The sequence below is a fragment of the Rhopilema esculentum genome, chromosome 20 (genome assembly GCF_057945365.1).
Source record: "Rhopilema esculentum isolate cy_ngs chromosome 20, ASM5794536v1, whole genome shotgun sequence".
In the NCBI taxonomy this organism is placed as follows: Eukaryota; Metazoa; Cnidaria; class Scyphozoa; order Rhizostomeae; family Rhizostomatidae; genus Rhopilema; species Rhopilema esculentum.
The window spans coordinates 650,480-672,926 of record NC_142834.1 but is presented as its reverse complement, the minus strand read 5'-3'; the positions used below and the strand labels follow the sequence as shown (position 1 = coordinate 672,926).

At 36.9% G+C, this 22,447-nt stretch overlaps 1 long non-coding RNA gene across 2 annotated transcripts; it reads left to right on the top strand.

Annotated features, from left to right (window-relative positions):
- Window positions 1–867: 867 nt before the first annotated feature.
- On the top strand, window positions 868–14,839 carry LOC148957750 (uncharacterized). 2 transcript variants are annotated; one of them, XR_016145089.1, is made up of 5 exons: window positions 868–5,172; window positions 5,372–5,462; window positions 5,792–5,963; window positions 6,105–6,253; window positions 14,705–14,839. It is a non-coding gene; the product is annotated as an uncharacterized LOC148957750 (long non-coding RNA). The 2 variants fall into 2 exon arrangements; XR_016145090.1 differs by having other exon boundaries at window positions 871–5,963.
- Window positions 14,840–22,447: the final 7,608 nt, after the last annotated feature.

The window sequence follows — 22,447 nt, the reverse complement described above, 5'->3', positions numbered from 1 at the left end:
TTTTTGGGGGGGGGTCCAGTCCCCCTTGTCCCCCCCCCGGGATTTACGGCCCTGATATAAGCTATGCCCTTCATGCCAAAAGAAAGTCCGTGCATTGACGCAAGGTGATCCCCATGAAAGTATTTTACCCCAGGATGACCAATTCACGCAAGAACTAGATGATGAGTTAGCCATTGCAGAAAGTAAAGAGGTATTAAGTAGCACATTCATTGAGCTTGATTTGTCACCAATAAAACTGCATTCAATGCCTCAAAACACAATGGTTACGCACGGAAAACGAAAAATCAGAGAAGCAAGCAATGAACTGTCCAAACGAGTTGCCACTGTTTTAAATGTTGATAAAAGTGTGATTAGTTTCGAATCAGAAGAAAATAAGTCGGCAAAGGAAACAGAGCAAAAATCAAGGGACCTGGATTACCTGGTTTCTCTCATGAAAGAAAAGCTGAATGTGTCAACTAGAAGACAAAAGATTCAAATTTTGACACTGACTCCAAAGTCTTGGGGACTCAGAAAAGTAGCAACAGAATTCAAAGTTTCCAAAAGTACTATCCAAAAAGCTATCCGCCTCAGAGATGAAAAGGGAATTATAGAACTTCCTTCAGCCTGTAAAGCAAAGAAGTTGAACGGCGACATCGTTACGGCAGTTAAAGAATTTTATTGCAATGCGCGTTGTTGCTGTTGTGAAATCAACATCCTCGAAGAGCCGCATTGTTAAAACAATAGCCTATTGTTCGTTTCCAGACTAGCTTTTTCTTATGACTATGTTTTTACATAAGAATGGATATATAACCCAAAAGTACGAAAATCATGTCACAGGCACTTCAACAAGGGAACTCAGCACCCCTGCACTACACCCTTTATTACAACACCTTTCAAAAATCACTTATAACAAATACTCGTCCTCTCTCTTTGATTATCAAATTTTTTTATTTCTAGTCGAGTTCACCACAGCAAAATAAAAAGCTTCTTCCAGCAGTACTACAAGCTCCACTCCACTAAAAGATGCCATTGAATGCATAGAGCGTCTTGAGCAACATGGTTCTAGTTCAGCAAACACCATCAAAAATGCTGTACCACCACAGTCAGGACTTTGAGGCCATTCTTGCCAATGCGGTGCAGTGCAGACACACATACTACTTCGCTAATTAATACAAGCAGAAGACCAAACAACATCAAAGGAAACAGAGAAGAAGCAGTAATGCAAGATTTTAGGTAGATACATTTCTAATTTTCCTTTCTAATTTTCTTTATCGTTTCCATCAATCGATATATGTATTTCATAAAAAAAGGTGCATGTTTCTTATAAGGGACCTAACACATGGCCTAGTTCTTGAAGTTCCTTATTTTTGGACCATTTTTTTTATCAAACTGTAGTACTAAAAGTTCCTTAATAGTTCCTTTAGTTGACTGCATTTCCTCAACACCCTGTTCTTTTACTGGAATGTCAGAGGGGCAAAAGACAGCAAACCGAAAGTTACTCAATTAAACACCTTCATAACACAGAATCTGATTTTTAACTACAAATGAATAGAAAAAAACCAACCAAAGGCTAAGGAAGGCAAAATGCATTACAACTGCATAAAATGTTTTGCAACTATACAAAGGAAATGTAGATTACAAAGTCAATCAGAAAAACATCATCGATCTTCAAAAAGAATTCATCCCCTCAACAAAGATGCTATTGGTTTGAAGAAACTATCATCTAAAAAGGACAAACAGCTGTTAGAAGAGAAAACCATTGTTTCTAGAAGACAACTAAACATCGAGCATGTAGAATGTGGTATTTGCAAAAGAAAGGTTACCAAAAAGAATAGGAATCTTCATTATAAAAGGTGGCATAGCCAAGAATAAACATACACTGCAGTTTGTTGTGATAAACACGAAGGTTTTTACATGATTAGAAAGTCATCACATGGGGGTGTGGGTCATCCTTTGCATGTACAAAAATTACTTCAAAGTGGAATAATCGATTATGAAGATGAAAGGTGTCAAGAAGAGATGATGACTGTTGTGTGGTCAGGCATGAACGGAACGGAATCTAGTCATTTGACGCTAGTTAATAATGCTTTCTATCCACAACAGTTTACATTGAGGGAATACAAACTATTTCAATTGGCTTCCAGTGGAAAGTATAGAGTTTTGTCTGAGGAAATAGTTAGCACGTGCATTGAGTTAAAACACGGTTGTGATTTGTATAATCATCCATTAGTGGTTGCTTGGAAGGACCAAAAACCAAAATCATATTCATTTGTCGGTCTATAAGAGCAAATATATGAACATACCGATACGGTCTCAATGTATAGTTTTCTTACAAGAGTCTATCTGGTGGTCTAAACTGAAAGGGTAAAAATCCAAGTATGTGTGCAAATATGTGCTGTGGCAGAGGCTGTATTGAAGACCAAGATCGATAGCAACATCAAATTGATTTCCTATTTGCATTTTGAATGCCTTAGCGAATGTTACGAGTTTAACTTCATGATATGTGGTTTTTATCCCCATATCTCGATAGCTGATGTTAATCGTAAAGTTGCATTTAAGTATACTTCTCCTACAGAAAATGATTTGAATGAAGATGATGTGGATAAAGTTGATTGTCAAAATTTTTGGAATGACGTTGCGATGGAGATGATGAGCAGGGGGTTTTGCTCAATAAAACTAGACTCTCTAAAAGTGGGTCCGAATCTGTCATATTGGCCACTTTTTATGGCTAGAAAGAGTAGGATAGGAAATATAATTTATAATTCCGAGCACCTTAAAGTTCATAGGGATGATGAAAATGTTGAGGTGGAATTTAGAGAGATGTCTGAAGAGCGATTGCTGGAAACACTGTTTGAGAGCTCATCCAAGGACGTAAGATTGCATGCTAGAAAAGTAGGTGTGTCCTCAAAAGTAACATTTTGCCCTTTTTGACCGACTTCATGAGGGAAACAGCTCTAATGAAGTTGAGGTACTGCTAAGGATAGCTTGCATCAATGAGCTCTATGGTCAAATTAATAGTCAAGTTGCAGAACAAATTCATGGCTCGTTCAACCTAAACAGATACTTTCTAAATAAAATGTCTCCATCCCAAGTAGCAGTAATATTGAAAATCCAGAGGCTATAGTGCAAAAGTTGCAAAAGTGAAATTATTCTAAATCAAATTGAATCAGGTTTACCCTTGTGTTGCTCTGTCATTAGTGCTGCATTGGATATCTTGCGCCATCATTTTCCTAGTCTAGGCAGATTGAACCCAATTTGTAAACTTAATAATATGTGGGGCAGCAGCAAAAGTTTCGTTCAAATTGTTCCCTTCAATGATTTAGGGGATGGATGCATTGAATGGGGCACCCTGTCAAATGTCTTGTCGTCTAGAACTATTTTATCATATGACAGTCTTGTAAGAAACCATTTGTCCAAAAACAAAAGAGAATGTAAATACGATATTTCAGTCGAGGGTTATGCTGCATGACTTAGACAACCAAAAAAAGATAGCTTAGAAATTCAAGTTGTAGATACCTCATCATCTTTAAAAAATGCAGACAGCGAAATAGCTGCTATATTTTATACACTCAGTCTTGAAGCAGGAAACTTGATCCACAGGTAATTTATTACAACTAAAAGACACTAAGACAGGAACTCTCCAAAGCGCTAAACAGAAACAGTTTCAAACAGATCAACTCCTCAAACAAAAAAGACAAGCTTTGAAGAGTTCCAGCGTTACTTTCATTGTGAGCCCCACAAACTTCTAAAGCTTTACCAAACTTGATAGTTATCCTTGTCTGCATGTGTGCCCAGAGTTTGGAATGCATAAAAAATGTTTTTCACAACAGAAGCATTTGAATCAAAAGCACCACAGGGCGAACGAATATTGCAGTACAAAAAAACGACCTTAGAATTCATGGATTTTGTGCTGGGTGACTTCAATGGATTAAATGTTTCAATCCAACGAATTCAAATTTCAAAGTTTCCTGCCTGAAGAAGAATGCGTCATTCAAATGTTTTGTGCAAATTTCATGGTCAGATGTCAAAACCGCCATCCTTCTGCAATAATTGATGGGAAGGCATCATTGGATTCATCATCAGTTCTAGCTAAAAGTCGTCCTAAACTTGCTGACAAAACTTTGCAAGTTTTTGATCGCCAATGACGATCCATTTTCATTGATGAGGAGGTGCTACGCAGTGGCTGGGGAACTAAATTAATAGAAGAGTTTTGGAGGGCTGTCAGCAAAATAACAACTTGAGAAGATCTTGGTAACTTTATGCTTCAGATAACTGACTTGCCACAAAGGACAGCAGTGGTTGGAAGAAAATTCTCAAAACCAAGTTACATAGTCGGTTAGCTGTAAGGACAATTGACGCCATTTTCAGAGTTAGTGAAAGAGTTGCAACAAATTTTTAAATTGTCGAGAAAATCAGGAACTTATTTTCCAAGGCAAGAAACTCTTGATATCAATTATCATATTCCTTCTTTAAAACATTCCTGATAAACTTTCAAATTTTTATTCAAACATTTTATTTTTTCCTTGTTTATAATCCCTTGAAGCAAATTTTTTATGCTTGTTTAACTCATCACCCTCTGAAACCTTTTGGCAACCATATACAAGCTATGAGTGAATGATACCCGGGGATATAGTCTTAAATAAAACAATCACCCTCATTTTTTGAACGATAAGGCCTACAAGGGCAGAACTTTAACAACCATTTGTAACATATAAACTTTTAAATGGTGGGTATTTTTTTCAAATGTAGGGATTTGTGGGGAAATTAATAGAGTTTATGTAGGTAAAGCATTGGTAGTAGTCACATGTGCATTAGGTATAATTGATCTGGAAAGAGTGGCAAACAAAGCATTAGTAGTTGCAGGTGATGGTCAGATGGAATCTCCAGGGTTTTGTGCAAGTGAAGGAAACCATACTCTCATGGAATTAGCTGGCAAAAAATCATTAGCTATGAAATGTGAATATGAATATGAATAAGATCATGTTGCTTTATTATTCTACTAATAGTCCAATGAACTTGGTAGTAGTTATCATATGGAGCAAGAAGGGCTAAAAAGGATCATAAACCGCATGCAAGAAAATTCTATCAATATCTCCGCCATTGTAACAGATGGTCATAAATCGATCCAAAAGTGGCTTAGGGAGAATTGTAAAGATACAAAGCATTTCTTGGATGTGTGGCATGTTGCAAAAGGTAGGTGTTATACACTCACTATTAAAATTTTCTGATACCTTCAAATTGTTCAATTTCTGATACCTTATAACTATATGAAGAACATATTTATACCTCCATCTAGATTTATCTTAATATTATCAATACACCCTTCAAATTCAAAAACTCATAAATTGGTATCAAGATTTTTAACTCTGATTTTGCTTCCTCTTTTCCATAGGTCTTGCAAAAAAGATAGATGCTTTGGGAAAAAGACCCAATTGCTCTCTTGTAAATAGATGGAGCAGAAGTATAATCAACCACCTCTATTGGTGCGCAGTTAGCTCTGAGGATAATGGTGACTTAATGCTTGCAAAATGGAACTCTGTAGCAAAATATTCATGAAGGACATTCAGATTTATACCCAAAATGTAGTCATAAATCGTTGGATGATGATCCAAGGGAATGGTTTGAAGCTAGGAAGTCCATTGGTGGTTGCAAATTTGCGCACTAAATTTGTGAAATTTACTCCTGAATTTTTTAATTTTGAATCTCTACTTCCAGGAAGTGAATTCTATGACATCTGGTAGGTATATTTCTTGTTTCCAGGCATGTGCATTACATTTGTGATATGCCAACTTGAATTTTTTGCTACTTTCAGGAACTGGAGTATATGAACGACTGAGTGAGCTGCTGCAGAGCACCCATTTGCAAGCAAGTGTATGTAAATTATCCCCATGCGGCCAAACATCTGCTGTAGAGGGCTACCACAGTCTGGTCAACCAGTTTGCGCCGAAGATGTTCCATTTCTCATTTTAAAGTATGAAAGCAAGGTAACTTATAATTTTCTAATGCTCAAATTTCCTTCAAATCTTCTTATGTCTGTAACATTGCCATACCCTAATTCCCAAAGTTTTTTGTAAGTAATGCATACTATTCTCTTCCATGGAAAACTCGGCTCAATTAAATTACAGGCTTATGATTGCTGCTCTACACTTCAATGAAAACGCAGGTCCTGAGCAGGCTGTGAACAGGGAAGGTAATCGTGAATGCAAGATTGTATTCCCAAAGTACAAGAAAGGTGGTTTTATTGTTAGAAAAATAACAACTGATTGCACATATGGTAGGTAAAAATAATATTTTAACTAATTAATATATTCTTCTACTATTTCAAACTATGAATTCAAGATGCATAGCACTGGTAAAAAGAAATTCAACATACACAGTACACAGTGCAATTGCAGATTCATTAAGAAACATTTGCTTTGAGTACCCCCTTCCTGGTGGCAGCTGTGGTGACATGAATGTTTTGTTAAAACATCTGCCTTCCCTTTTATAGATTACACTGGGTTACAAAAATAGTTTTTTTTCAAGGTGTCTAGGATTTTTCATCTGATTTAGAACATTTCTGCAACGCTGAATCCAAAAATGATTTCCGTTTTTCTGTATCAGGTCAGATTTATGTGCTAACTTGATTGGAAAATATTGATTTTTACACTAAAGTTCCTTTTTTATAAAGGTTGATTTATTCCAGGTCCTCTGATCCAAAATCGGATTTAGACAGCAAGTATTCATTTCTAGCAGATTTTATGAAATGAATGATCCAAAACTTGATCAGTATGTATTTTGATTTATGCAAGAACAACTCTGTTAAGTTATAATTGTTCAAAATTCAGGATTTGAACTTGCGCTTCTTTGATGTTCTGGAATGATCAGCAGCAGGGATGTCTCTCTTTAGAGTCCAGCAGTAATCAGCCATCATAACTGCATCCCAGCGTCCTTGATACCTGGTCTCCATCTTTTTCATATTCTGATGGAATCTTTCCCCCTGCTCGTCACTCATTGACCCAATATTCTCAGGAAACGAATCCAAATGCAAGAGCAGGTAGTGCATTTTGATGCTCATCTTGCATCCAAGGTTTTTATAAGCAATGAGCTTTTTATTTACAAGCTCTTTGTAGTTTCTGGCCTTGTTTTTGCCAAGAAAGTTCTTCACAATCTGAACAAACGTTTTCCACGCCTTATGCTCCATTTTGCTCATTGAATTTTCCAATTCAGGATCTCTGATGAGCTGACGAATTTGTGGACCATCAAATATCCCAGCTTTCAATTTCTCTATTGTCAAACCTGGGAAAGCTTGGCACAAGTATTTAAAGCAGGAACCATCCTTGTCCAGAACTTTTGTGAACTGCTTGATCAAGCCAAGTTTGATGTGCAGAGGTGGGAATAGGATCCTGTTTCTGTTCACCAGTGGCTCATTGACGATGTCCCTTGCTCTGCCAAGGTACTCTTACATGTCTGCCAAGGTAGTGCCAAATCCATTGTACAAATTGCCTGTAAGCAACATGCCGGAATTTTTTATGCCTTGGACCTTCATAGGCATCTTCATATTGCTGTTTGTAGTAATACCAAGCTGTTTCAAGGGCCCGGACATTTGTACAAACAGCAATAAACCCAGGGTGATCTGTAATACAGGCTAGTGGTTTGTCTTCTCTTTCACTCAATTTCAACATAACATTTGGGATGGAGCTACAGCAAATGTTCTCTCTTTCCTTATTTTGTGGCTGGCAATGCCCACACAAACACCTGTGGAAATAAATTAAAGAAAACCTTGCAAAAATATACTATTTAATCAGCAACCCCCCCCCCCCCCCCACCACCACCACTTAAAAATTAAGTGTTGTACTCTAACATACCTATTGTACTGATTACTTACTGCATAGCCCAACCATGTTTTATATCATGATACACAGTATAATAATAATATATTGTATTAGAATATTAGACTAAAAGCCTGTTACAGGTTATTCCAGCACAAAAAGACTGATATCATAGAAAGGCTGATATCATTAAATAGTTATTCAGAGTTATATATATTCAGAGTCATTAAATAGTCATTAAAGGCTGATATCATTAAATAGAACTGTCAATGTTCCCCTAGAGTACGAGAATTAATGTGAAGACGTATCTTAGTCCACAATGGCTTGATAAAATTTGACGATATGTATGCCATATAATCATTTTTCACGTATTAAATAGCTTTCTTACCATTGATCTTCAAGTTCCTGCTCTGATTGAATTTCTTTGCGAGGTTCGTCTTCGGGCCTAGCTTCGAGGATCCGCTGCCGTGGCTTAAACATGTATGTCAATGTCTCCGTCGGGATATCTTCTAAGTCATCTTCTCCATCTATTTCAACTTCTAAAAAGGCATCGCTATCGCTACCGAAAAATCTCATCCTCGCTGCCACTATTTTCACTGGAATTATCGCTCATCTTGGACCTGTAAGATTTCCCTCATTGACTACGATACAAAAACTCTAAGGAAGAGGCGATCGAGTCCCTCCCGTGACGTCACTGTCTACTCATTCTGAAAACCAAGATGGCAAGTTTTGCCGTAGAAGATCGCCAATAACTCCTTCCTTTCTCAGAAAACGTAAAAACTAACCTCAGAAATGAAAATAACAGGCCTTTTTACCATAGTCATAAGAAATAGCTAGTCTGGAAACGAACAATAGGCTCTTGTTATATGTTTTTGTCCTTCGTTCTGCTAGGTCCCAGACCTCCGTAAGTGCAATCGGGTTTTGTTTGCTTTTCGCGATGATGTTGTAAACTGTAAAGTATGCCAGGAAGTAATTGCGCGATTTATGGTTGTGGAGCGTGTTGAACGAAAAAATACAAGGAAATATCGATCTTTAAGCTTCCTAAAGCTGTGGACGATGAAACAAAGGGATGGAGAAATGAAATTTTGAACGTCATCACAAGAGATCGAGTTATTGATGTTGGCCTACGAGAACAAATAAGAGAAGATCGTGTCTACATCTGAGAACAACACTTCAGACCAGATCAACTCTATTATTGTGAGTATAGTTCGAATGTCTATTAAAGGCACGAATATTCGTTATTGCACACGCGTCAAAGATGATAATAACCAGAATTATGTGGTAAAGAATTATGCAACTAGTTTTGTCTGTTCAGGAATGTTGTGCTAGAAAAGGGGGCTTTCGGAAAAAATTCTCACGAAGGCAAAAGAAAATAGTAGAAACGCGTTTTTGACAATAACAAGAGGTGATCGAGCCTCCTAAGTGCTATGTATTTATATGTTTGTAAAGGTACTAAAATTATGCTTGCTCAAAAATCGTTTTTGACAAGACGGTCAGCCTCTGTGAATGTAGTTGTTTTTATGAATATCAATCATTGATATTTCCATATGTCATTTATAAATTCATTTAGATTTAAATTGCAGCGTGGAAATATGAACAAATTAGAACACAATAGAAGTTCACAAATTTTATAAATTTTTATTATCTATTTGCTTTTTGATTGTACGTCTCTTTTTAGATAATAATCGCAAAACACTTAAAGAAGGTGCTATTCCGACAGTGAATTTACCAGAAAAAAGTCTGCCAAATCAGCCACAAGGATGTAGGTCAGAAAGCCAGATTGCCAAGCGTGTAATTTTGCGTTTTTCATCTCATTCAACAGCAGCTCCATGTTACACAGATTTCAAACAATTTATTAAAAGAGTGGGTGATTTGAAATTGGATATTGAGATTAAAGCTAGCACCAACAGCTGCTATATTGCAAAAAAGGACATTCAGTACACCGTTCCAAAATTTGAAATTGTAGTAGAGGAGAATCTAAGCTTTGCTGTACGTGTGTTCGGGTGGTTGTTAAAGCCAAGTTGCAGTTTTCTGAAACAATCAGGATGTACTTTCAAAAATTTAACTCTATCAACTCTTATGAAAGATCTTCAAACAGCAGTACTTTGCTCAGGAATTAACACAAGAATTGGCTTCGAGTATCAAAACAAAAGTATGATCCATCATGTTGTTCCCATGGTTGTTTCCTGTATGTCTTCGTCAATGGTAGAGACACCTTTGAAGCAGCAGGAGTACCTGCGTGCAACATCTTGTGAAGTTTTGCTACAAGATGAGGGTCAATGCTTACCATGCAAATCAAAAGAGCAGTATGAAGCAAAACAGAAAAAGAGAAAAGATGACACAAAATGTTCTGCTGCAAAACTCAAGGCACCCTTATCAGCAACTCATCCAGTACGCATCAAATTAGCTCTCCAGGAAATGTTATACAACTAGTTTTGTCTGTCGTGCATCGTGTTTGTGGTTCGTTATTGTTAATGAGAATGTCTTTCGATGTTTGCGTCAGTAATTTTGTTTGTCATCGTGCCATCTCTATTTTAGTTGTTATTAGTTCATTTGCCGTTAATTTGTGTCATTAGGGTTTTATGTGCGTCACTCGTGTTGTTAAAAGCGTATGTTCTTTGAGTGCAAGTCCAGTCGAGTCGAAGTTTTCGTTGAATAAAGTCGTCATTTTGTAGTTGTTGGTTGCTGCTGATTATAAGATCGCTATTGAAGAATCTTGGTTTTAAAAAAAATACTTTATTTTACATTGGTGACCACGACGTGACAACTCGCGACCTTCATTTGGAGCTGAAAAAAATGATGTCGTTGGAGCAATCGAAAGATATTTTATTAGAGATCGTCACAGAAGTAATCACTTATATGGCTGGAAAGATAAGGCTGGCTGAAGAAAAAACCAGGAACCCCTTCGCCAACCGCACAAACGTATACAGATGGGAGGACGGACGGCCTATTTGTTACAGCTGCTTACGAATAGGCCACGTTTCAAAATACTGCTGGGATAGGCGATATGCCCAGGCTAGTGACGTCAAAGACAATATCAAGTTTGGGATCCCGCAGTATGTATCAAATTTTCAGAACGCACTGGATGGACTTGAAGCCAAAATGAGGGACTTGAGGGAATTAAATCGACAACTCAAGGATTGGACAATGCCCTACCAGTTTGATGTTGTTCCATCAGTGCCTAATCATTCTTATGAAACGCAAGGGCAGAATCAGATGGAATCTTACGAGCACGTTTCTTCGCTTGGAAAAGAGATTTGTCATGAAAGACAACAAATGGCTGATAAAAGGGAATCCCTCCAAGAGAAACACAAACTTGATTGGAAACACAAACATTTGAAAAGAGACTACGGAGAACCGCTTAGAGATATTACATGAAGTAGCTGTATTGTGAACTAACTTTATTTTAAATTTCTTGTTTTGTTTGTTGTTCTATTTGCATTTCTCTCTCTGAATAATTCAAGCCAGGAGGCTTGTATTTGAAGGAGGGAGTAATGTTATACAACTAGTTTTGTCTGTTTTGCATCATGTTTGTGGTTCGTTATTGTTAATGAGAATGTCTTTCGATGTTTGCGTCAGAAAATTTTGTTTGTCATCGTGCCATCTCTATTTTAGTTTTTATTAGTTCATTTGCCGTTAATTTGTGTCATTAGGGTTTTATGTGCGTCACTCGTGTTGTTAAAAGCGTATGTTCTTTGAGTGCAAGTCCAGTCGAGTCGAAGTTTTCGATGAATAAAGTCGTAATTTTGTAGTTGTTGGTTGCTGCTGATTATACGATCGCTATTGAAGAATCTTGGTTTATTTAAAAACGTTATTGCGAACTGGAGTCTGATTTATGAGCTTTACCTGTCCTGTAAAATACTTTATTTTACAGAAAACAGGATAAAATGCAAGCAACTTGAATTGCGGCTTGAGGAGATGAAGAGAGAAATTGACACCAAGGCAAAGCCTGTAAGCAATGACCTTGGAGATGATTTGAAAGAATTATTCAGATCTTGCAATAACAGAAATATACCCCCCTTTATGAAACTTTTCTGGGAAGAGCAACAGAAATATTTGCAGCAAAGACCAAGCCAAGTTAGATACCATCCAATGATTATTAAGTATTGCTTGGCACTTGCTGCAAAGTCTACATCTGCCTATAAGGAAATGAGGTTTGATGAAAAACATGGAAGTGGTGTGCTAATTCTTCCAAGCCTCCGTACACTCAGAGACTATAGACATTACATTCACCCAAAAAGAGGTTTTAATGATGCTGTCGTCAGTCAGTTGGAGAAAGGAACAAGAGAATTTACAAATGTTGAAAGATACATCATAATTTGCTTTGATGAAATGAAGATACAAGAAGATCTTGTATGGGACAAAAATTCAGGAGAATTGATCGGGTTTGTTGATTTGGGTGACCCTGAAGTCAACTTTGGAACCCTAAAAACAGTTGATGAAGTTGCAACTCATGTGCTAGTTTACCTTGTGAAAAGCGTTGTAAACCCACTGTCATATAGTTTTGCAACATTTGCAACAACAGGTGTCACTTCAGCTCAGCTTTTTCTGTTGTTTTGGCGAGCAGTTGGCATCCTTGAAGCCGCATGTAATTTATGTGTAATAGGAGCAGTTGGAGATGGTGCATCTTCTAATCATTCATTTTTTCACATGCACAAACAAATGGATGGTAAAGCACAGAATGGTGTTGTTTATGGTGTCAAGAATATTTATGCACCAGACAGATTTGTCTTTTTCTTCAATGATGCCCCCAATCTTATGAAGACTGCTCGCAACAACCTAGCAAATTCAGGCTCAAACAAATCATCAAGGTTTCTTTGGAACAGTGGCATTCACATTCTTTGGAGCCACATAAGTAAGCTATATTATGAAGAGCTTGAATTTGGGTTGAAATTATTGCCTCGTCTTACCTATGAGCATATCAACCTAACACCTTACTCTGCTATGAGAGTAAGGCTTGCTGTACAAATTCTGAGCTCAACTGTGGCCAAGGTTCTTGGTGAATATGGCTCTAGTGATGCAAAAGGCACAGCTGAGTTTTGTTCCCTGATGGATAACTTTTTTGACTGTTTCAATGTCCGCAACAAGCAAGAGCATTTGCAGAAATGGAAAAAGTTTTTAAAACCATTCGAATCTGAAGATGATGAAAGATTTTCATGGCTAGAAAATGTATTCTTAAAGTTTTTTGCTGACTGGAAGAAATCAATTGAAAACAGAGAGGGGCAATATTCTAAGTCTGAAAAGCAAGCAATGTTTATTTCACGACAAACATACAACGGTCTTCAAAGATCTGTACACTCAGTGATCGAGGCAACAAGATTTCTATTGTCAAAGGGAGCTCATTATGTTTGAACAGAGCGCTTCTGTCAAGATGATTTAGAAAACTACTTTGGGAGGCAAAGGTCCATAGGTCAAAGAAGATATAACCCCAATCTTCAGAGTGTTGGCTATAATGACAACATAATCAAGAGCCAGTTCAGCATTGTACCAATAGCAGGTAATGTTACTCATGCTGCATCAAAGTTCAATGCTATTTCCACTGAGCCATTACCAAAAAGAAAAAGAAAATGAAAAACACTGAACTTGAGACAATAAGTAAATTTTAAACCTTATATTCTTTTTTGATTTAACATTTCAATGTAGTGATTTAACGTTTCTATATAGCAAAAATGAACTTAGTTAATTTGATTGTTTAACATATAATGTCACTGTTTAAAATATGCCTTTAAAGTATTCATGTTAAGGATGCTACACATTATTACCATCATTTGTCCTCTTCAATTCAACTCTTAATGACTTTTTTCTGTTTGCCTTCTTTCTTGATTTGTGTTTTTCCCGTATGTCCTTTGCAAATGAATGTGCACGTACATTCACATACAACTTGATGATCAAGTGAAATACATTTTGCACAATCTCCTCATCAATGTCTAAATAATCTGTATTCCAGGACATTGAAGTCATACAAGATTTGACAACTGGGTTGACCATTGAAATTTCAATAATTTCATCTGCATTTACAGAATGCAAAGACAGTCCTGCTTGTTTTCTAAAGACCATTTCTACTTGACGAAGTAATGCAGTAGCATGTCTGTTTACCTTCCAAAGACCAGTGTTGTTTTTCAAGTCAACAAAGGACTGGGGTTTATCTGTTTTTGCAGCATTGATAATTGCAAGAGACTGCTCAGTTGCTTCTAAATGTTTAGTTCTACTGCTTCTTAACTTGAAGTATGTCTTTCTAAAACAGTATCCTGCCAAGTATTCCAAACTCTCTACTTCTTTTGCAGATATCTTCTTTAATGGTATATTAACTTCATTAGCACTGCCAGCAAGGTGTGAAAGATAAAGATTTAAAATTTCAGTAAGCAATAAAGTGGTTTCAAATTCACTCAGTGCTCAGTGCTGCGCATGGACTGGGCCTACATCAAAGAAAGGTTGAAATAATAATACGGGAAAGTGATACAAAAGTATCAGTACATATGAACAGTACCAACCTCTACATTTGCAAGCAGATCCATCGACTTCATAAATTCATCATCGTTTTCCAGCCATTCAGCGAATTCAGGATCAAAAAGTAATTCAAACTCATTGGCGTTGGTATCACTACTATGTTGTTCCCCTTCCATGATTGAAATAATTGCACCCACGCGTTGTTGCTGTTGTGAAATCAACATCCTCGAAGAGCCGCATTGTTAAAACAATAGCCTATTGTTCGTTTCCAGACTAGCTATTTCTTATGACTATGTTTTTACATAAGAATGGATATATAACCCAAAAGTACGAAAATCATGTCACAGGCACTTCAACAAGGGAACTCAGCACCCCTGCACTACACCCTTTATTACAACACCTTTCAAAAATCACTTATAACAAATACTCGTCCTCTCTCTTTGATTATCAAATTTTTTTATTTCTAGTCGAGTTCACCACAGCAAAATAAAAAGTTTCTTCCAGCAGTACTACAAGCTCCACTCCACTAAAACATGCCATTGAATGCATAGAGCGTCTTGAGCAACATGGTTCTAGTTCAGCAAACACCATCAAAAATGCTGTACCACCAGCGGTCAGGACGTTGAGGCCATTCTTGCCAATGCGGTGCAGTGCAGACACACATACTACTTCGCTAATTAATACAAGCAGAAGACCAAACAACATCAAAGGAAACAGAGAAGAAGCAGTAATGCAAGATTCTAGGTAGATACATTTCTAATTTTCCTTTCTAATTTTCTTTATCGTTTCCATCAATCGATATATGTATTTCATAAAAAAAGGTGCATGTTTCTTATAAGGGACCTAACACATGGCCTAGTTCTTGAAGTTCCTTATTTTTGGACCATTTTTTTTATCAAACTGTAGTACTAAAAGTTCCTTAATAGTTCCTTTAGTTGACTGCATTTCCTCAACACCCTGTTCTTTTACTGGAATGTCAGAGGGGCAAAAGACAGCAACCCGAAAGTTACTCAATTAAACACCTTCATAACACAGAATCTGATTTTTAACTACAAATGAATAGAAAAAAACCAACCAAAGGCTAAGGAAGGCAAAATGCATTACAACTGCATAAAATGTTTTGCAACTATACAAAGGAAATGTAGATTACAAAGTCAATCAGAAAAACATTATCGATCTTCAAAAAGAATTCATCCCCTAAACAAAGATGCTATTGGTTTGAAGAAACTATCATCTAAAAAGGACAAACAGCTGTTAGAAGAGAAAACCATTCTTTCTAGAAGACAACTAAACATCGAGCATGTAGAATGTGGTATTTGCAAAAGAAAGGTTACCAAAAAGAATAGGAATCTTCATTATAAAAGGTGGCATAGCCAAGAATATACATACACTGCAGTTTGTTGTGATAAACACGAAGGTTTTTACATGATTAGAAAGTCATCACATGGGGGTGTGGGTCATCCTTTGCATGTACAAAAATTACTTCAAAGTGGAATAATCGATTATGAAGATGAAAGGTGTCAAGAAGAGATGATGACTGTTGTGTGGTCAGGCATGAACGGAACGGAATCCAGTCATTTGACGCTAGTTAATAATGCTTTCTATCCACAACAGTTTACATTGAGTTAATACAAAATATTTCAATTGGCTTCCAGTGGAAAGTATAGAGTTTTGTCTGAGGAAATAGTTAGCACGTGCATTGAGTTAAAACACGGTTGTGATTTGTATAATCATCCATTAGTGGTTGCTTGGAAGGACCAAAAACCAAAATCATATTCATTTGTCGGTCTATAACAGCAAATATATGAACATACCGATACGGTCTCAATGTATAGTTTTCTTACAAGAGTCTATCTGGTGGTCTAAACTGAAAGGGTAAAAATCCAAGTATGTGTGCAAATATGTGCTGTGGCAGAGGCTGTATTGAAGACCAAGATCGATAGCAACCTCATATTGATTTCCTATTTGCATTTTGAATGCCTTAGCGAATGTTACGAGTTTAACTGCATGATATGTGGTTTTTATCCCCATATCTCGATAGCTGATGTTAATCGTAAAGTTGCATTTAAGTATACTTCTCCTACAGAAAATGATTTGAATGAAGATGATGTGGATGAAGTTGATTGTCAAAAGTTTTGGAATGACGTTGCGATGGAGATGATGAGCAGGGGGTTTTGTTCAATAAAACTAGACTCTCTAAAAGTGGGTCCGAATCTGTCATATTGGCCACTTTTTATGGGTAGAAAGAGTAGGATAGGAAATATAATTTATAATTCCGAGCACCTTAAAGTTCATAGGGATGATGAAAATGTTGAGGTGGAATTTAGAGAGATGTCTGAGGAGAATGTCCAGAAGGCAAATGAAGGAGACCTACAGCTATCATTTCCTTTGATTAATTCATTCTCAAAGCTAGGAAAAGATGCAGATGCTAACTGTCACCCAATCACTGATAGTGCGTAACATTTTGCCCTTTTTGACCGACTCCATGAGGGAAACAGCTCTAATGAAGTTGAGGTACTGCGGAGGATAGGTTGCATCAATGAGCTCTATGGTCAAATTAATAGTCAAGTTGCAGAACAAATTCATGGCTCGTTCAACCTAAACAGATACTTTCTAAATAAAATGTCTCCATCCCAAGTAGCAGTAATAATGAAAATCCAGAGGCTATAGTGCAAAAGTTGCAAAAGTGAAATTATTCTAAATCAAATTGAATCGGGTTTACCCTTGTGTTGCTCTGTCATTAGTGCTGCATTGGATATCTTGCGCCATCATTTTCCTAGTCTAGGCAGATTGAACCCAAATTGTAAACTTAAGTCTGCTTGCTTTGGGTGGATTTTGGGGAGAAACATGATGTGTGGCTAGAATTTTACAATTTGTTTTTGTTTCTACCAAAAATTGCTTTTCTTTTGCCCACCATCACTCCTCTATGTTTAAATTAATAGCAAAAATTTTCAAACATTCTGTTCAAAGATGTTAATTTGTCAGCGTTTTATCTCTTGCATCATGTCCAAGAAAAGAACATTGAGCAAAGGGCAATTTACAAAAACTTGTTTATCATTTTATCAGATATGGTGAGATAATGAATTAAGAGCCTAGAAATGAGATATTCCTTCAGCATAGAGATCTCGTATTTTCAATCATTGTTGCTCTGTTTTGTGAAACAACATACTTGGGTTTCAATTAAAGTTCACATTAAAGCTGCCACTGAAATTTAGATGTTCCACATATGATAATTAATATCTTTGCACAGTACATTAATTACTAGACAATTAAAACATAATTATGCTTTACAAGTCCATCTTGACAGTCCATTATCAAAATTAGATATTCATTACTAGCTTCATTTTACAGTTAATTATGACTGATCCTTACTAAAAAAACATTTCCTTAAAATTTTCTCCTACATTAGCCTAAATATAGATTATATTCACCAAAAACTCTACATCTTTATCAATTATAGAATACCGAATCTCATTAGGCTGTTTAAATATAATCTGAAAATATCTCCATCTAGAGCAAAAGTACCTTAAACTCTTCCTTGATGTTGCAATGTTCAATACGATTTATAACATCATCAAAAAACCAATTATAATTACTCATACCGCCTATCTCTATATGAAGTGCGATCTTTCCAACCCAAACAATCATAGACATCCTTGCAAGTCTCACAAAGAAGTCGCCAATAACGAAAGGCAGTTTAAAATCAATTTGCCCGAGGTAAGTGTGCAATACCATATTGTACTACCATTTTATATCAAATTTTAACTTTTCTGCATCAATGACTTTGCTCCTGCAAAGTAAATGTCACTTATCCTCGTCTTGCACTGCTCTTGGCTCTGTGAAATCCATTGACTGAGAACTTATATTCCATTTTTTAACAATTAAAATCATTCTGTATGGTTTCTAAATTTTAATACAAATTGATTTACATATTTTTAATACAAACGGCACTCACAATTTTATTAAAGTTTCAGATCCTAAATTATGATAACATAGTTACTAGCAATGGTGTAGTGCTATCAAAGTAACGAGGAGGGCTCATGCACATAATGTTCTCAAAAACAATAACTAAAGTAAGATTTTGGCAAATTTCAGGCAAATTTCAGGAACTCAGCACCCCTGCACTACACCCTTTATTACAACACCTTTAAAAAATCACTTATAACAAATACTCGTCTTCTCTCTTTGATTATCAAATTTTTATATTTCTAGTCAACATGAGTTCACCACAGCAAAAGAAACAGTTTCTTCCAAGCAGTACTACAAGCCCACTCCAGTTTCCTCCCAGCCATGGTAAGTACTTTTGACATTTTCACTTATCACACCCAATAGTAGGTTTCTTTGAAATTGTCTACCTCAAACATTGCTGTACATTCTAAACACTCAACAGTTACAATCAAAATATCTACCTTCAACCAGGGTGCCACAAATTTGTCAGTGGGTGGCAATGCTAGCGAAAGTGGTAAGGCTAAGGCCTTGTTCACCTTTTATTGCACATTCGAAATATCTGTGAAAAATCCAGGGCCATGGCCCCTATTCCCCTCCTCTGTCACATGGGCCCTGTCAACGTAACATTGTTGCGTATGAAATTTTAAACAAATTAATCACAGCCAGTCTCCTTACCATTGCATTCTATTTACTTTAAATAAGGATTATTGCTCTAAACAAAACATACGTTCACAAGCTCTACCACATAGATTGCCTTAGAACAACTAACCAGTCTAAGAGACAAGGCAGGTAGCACTCTTTTAAAACTTATTTGATGACTTCAAGAACTGGTCATAGAAGAAAATGTTTTAAATAAGAAAATCTTGTTTTTCCTTAAACTCTTTATTAATTGAAAACAGGAGGACCTCGAGCACCAAAACTCCATGCCTGCACTTGGAAATGGGTTTAATCTACTTAATCTACACAATTTTTAATCTAAAATAACCCAATTCCAGAAGAGTGCTCACATCTACCATTTTGATGACTCATGACCACTCGTTTATATATTCGCCTGATCATTTTGATTATTCACAGCCTTTGTATAAAGATTAATAAGGGTTGTAGAAAAACTAGACATCATATTAGGATGTTGAACAAGAACGCCAGACCAAGTTCAAGGCATTTTAAAGACTTTAGAAATCCCATTTTAAAAACGAACAGTTTTTTGTCAATCAGTTTTCAAACTCGTCCATCAATAATGGATGACTCACTCGTTTTATTGGCAAATTGAACTTTATATCTTCCCTTGGGCCGAATAACTACCGATTTCACTACTTATCACCTAATATTTTATGAACAAATTTAAAGCAATCTAGTCATGATTTTTCGGAATATCAAGACTAACAAGCCAGAACTTCAGTTAACAAGCCTGAACTTCAACTTATAAAAAACAAAGAGTTTATATTACATGCTTGAGACGCATCACCCGTCTACAACGTAAAATCAGTAAAAGATTGTTTCTCTCAATTTGCAGGATATACAATTTGCAGGATATACAAGTATTTTTCTCTGAAGAAAAGGTCACAACTCCAGGAAATCCCTGTTTTACAATTCAATTAAAAGTATCCGCAACAGAACAGATAGCAGTGAGAGTAATAAAGAAATGGAACAAAGATATAAACCGGGATATCTTCATCCAAAAACAAAACGAAGGTGATCCTGTCACTTTATCAAATATAGCTGCTGGCAGACAGGGCATCTTCTTCTTCAATTGCTTTCAGGGAAGTGACCTCCTCAGATGTTCCTTGAAACTAAACTTCAATCGTTTTTATCAGTTACCACCAACTGTCCAAGAAATGAAAAACAAACTTCCAGCCTCTATTCTGTCCAAGGACAGTTACAGTTGATTGGGAGAAAAGGTTATTTCCCCTGGATGAACAATCCCCACCAAAATACGTGAGGGATGCCTTTCTTTTAGACCACTCTGGCCACGTTCTAAAAGAGAAATAGAGGAGCTTCAGCCATGTTGCTATTAAGCAGTACTGTGGCATAAAATTATCAATAACGACCATGACAATCATAACAAAATTTGACAGCAAAGAAATGGTTGACATGGAAACATACATGTCAGATGCCGTAGTTGAAAAGAAGTTCTGATGCCCAGAGAAAGTTTTCCTTACCAATACATGCGTAAGCAAAAATTTCACAAGAAAATTAGCAACTACAAGTACGGAAAGGTTCATAAAGTGCCTATTTTGCATTTGTTGCATGCCAATTGCAAAATGCCCCCTCACCCTAACGTGCCAGATAACCATTTTAACAAACAATCACCAACTATCTATAAATGCTACAGCTGATGTCTTGGCAAGCTTTTTGGAGACAGATGTTGCCCAAACATACAAAGAATTTCCTTTGGAGCTCGAAGATAAAATTCTGAAGCTTGAACAAATCGATATCGACTATAACAGTAAAAACAACCAGTGGTTGAAGACAACAGTAGATAAGTGGTTGAAGTCTAACTTCCATGACTGTGATCCAAGATAGAAATATTCTTGAAACTGTAGGAACAGATACCCCAAATCGGTAGGCCAGGTTTTGATATGGCACATTAAGTCTTAGTTTAATCAAGGCCAAAACGAGTTCCTGATATTTTGTCAGTGTGAGAGATCTTCTTGTGACATGTGGGGCAACATGTTCATAGACAGCATCTAGAAGCTTCAAAGTTGGCAACCCTGTGTAAAATAAGACCTTCTCGTCTTCCAGCATGTCTTCACGATCAAAAAAAGGTTTTGGTGTTTCAAACATATAGTCAAATTCCTCAGTTTGTGTTGTGGAATCATGAGTTTTAGTTTGGAGTGTCTGGGTACTACACTCAGCAATGTTTAGACCAACAAGTTTTGAAGTGACTTTGAAGTTCTGAAGTCTTCGTTGTTTATTGAAGTTGAAGTGGAATCTAATGAAATTTTCTCTATTATGCCCCCATCCTCGTTAAGTTTTGCCAATTTAGTAGCTCTCTCCGTTAACTCCCTCTCATGTTGTCTTTTGCGACGTTCTTTAGCCCGTTCGCTTCGTGCCACCTGAAGTTCTGGGTCATTGGTATTGCTTGCTACTTTCTTTGAGTGGCCTAGTTCTACTGTAGGTACCCAGTCAACGTTCCACTTATCCCAAGAGGCTGTCGGTTTTCCTTGGACAAAGTGCCGGCTACAAACTCTTCCACTTTTGATAAGGTTTTCGCTCAAGTTGGCTCTGCTAATAGCGGACAACCACCTTCTTCGTCGCTCAATCGACAACTCCTCAGTTGATTCTCCTTGATTTGTAATTACAGCAGGTACACGATAGAAAGAAATTAAGTTATCACGAACACTTCTTGAGTGACAATTTACCATTAAACATAAAACCATGGTTGAAAAGCGATGTTGTCCTTTGTTGTGCCTACCGATCGATCTGTGGTTGTGCACCAAAATGGTGGATAGTAACCGTTGTCATGCACAGGGTCACGTGTGTGAAAATCTAGAATAGCTTTCTTTCTGTGCAAAACTCATCTGAAACCATTGCGCTTTATCCAGTTGCAAACTCTTGAAATGTTTGTTTGTGTGCCCTTAAAATTCCATACCATTGGAGTCTGTGTCTCAGCATTTGATGCCATAAAAAGTTCATTGGCAGGAGACGTCAGCTGGGTAGACTTATGCCTGATTTCATCTTCTACTCCCAAAGATAATTCACTTTCAGCTGGGTCAATTCCCGCATCAGACGTGGGCTCTATGCTTGTTTGTTTGCCATGGTCATGGTTTGCCGTTGCTCTCTCTCTTTTGACCAATTCAGCTATCATCTGAAAATTATATCAAAAACTTAAAAAAAAACAGAATTTTTCAAACTTTTAAAAACAGCCAGCTCTTGATTTTATTAGTAAAAGTAATCTCTTTAGTCCTAATACTATCATGTAGAATTTTAAATAATTTTCACTTGTCTTACGAACTCTAGTCTGCGTCTCTTTGCAAAGCCCCTATACCGCTTCTTTTGGCTAAGTTTCTTCGGGCATTGAGACTCCGAAGAGAACGGCGACTGAAATCTTGATGCAATTGGCTTGATAACTGTCCTTCTTTTAAAGGCTCCTTTTTCCCTTGACTTGCCCACTCCCTTTCGGAGATCCCTTATAAAAAATGGTAGGTACCGCATCGGGCTTCAAGGAAGGATGTTTGATTCCTTCGAGTCCTAGGGAAGCTATGAATTTTGGTCCCACTTCGAACTGGTCCTCCTCAAAATGATCCTGGCACAATCTAGAA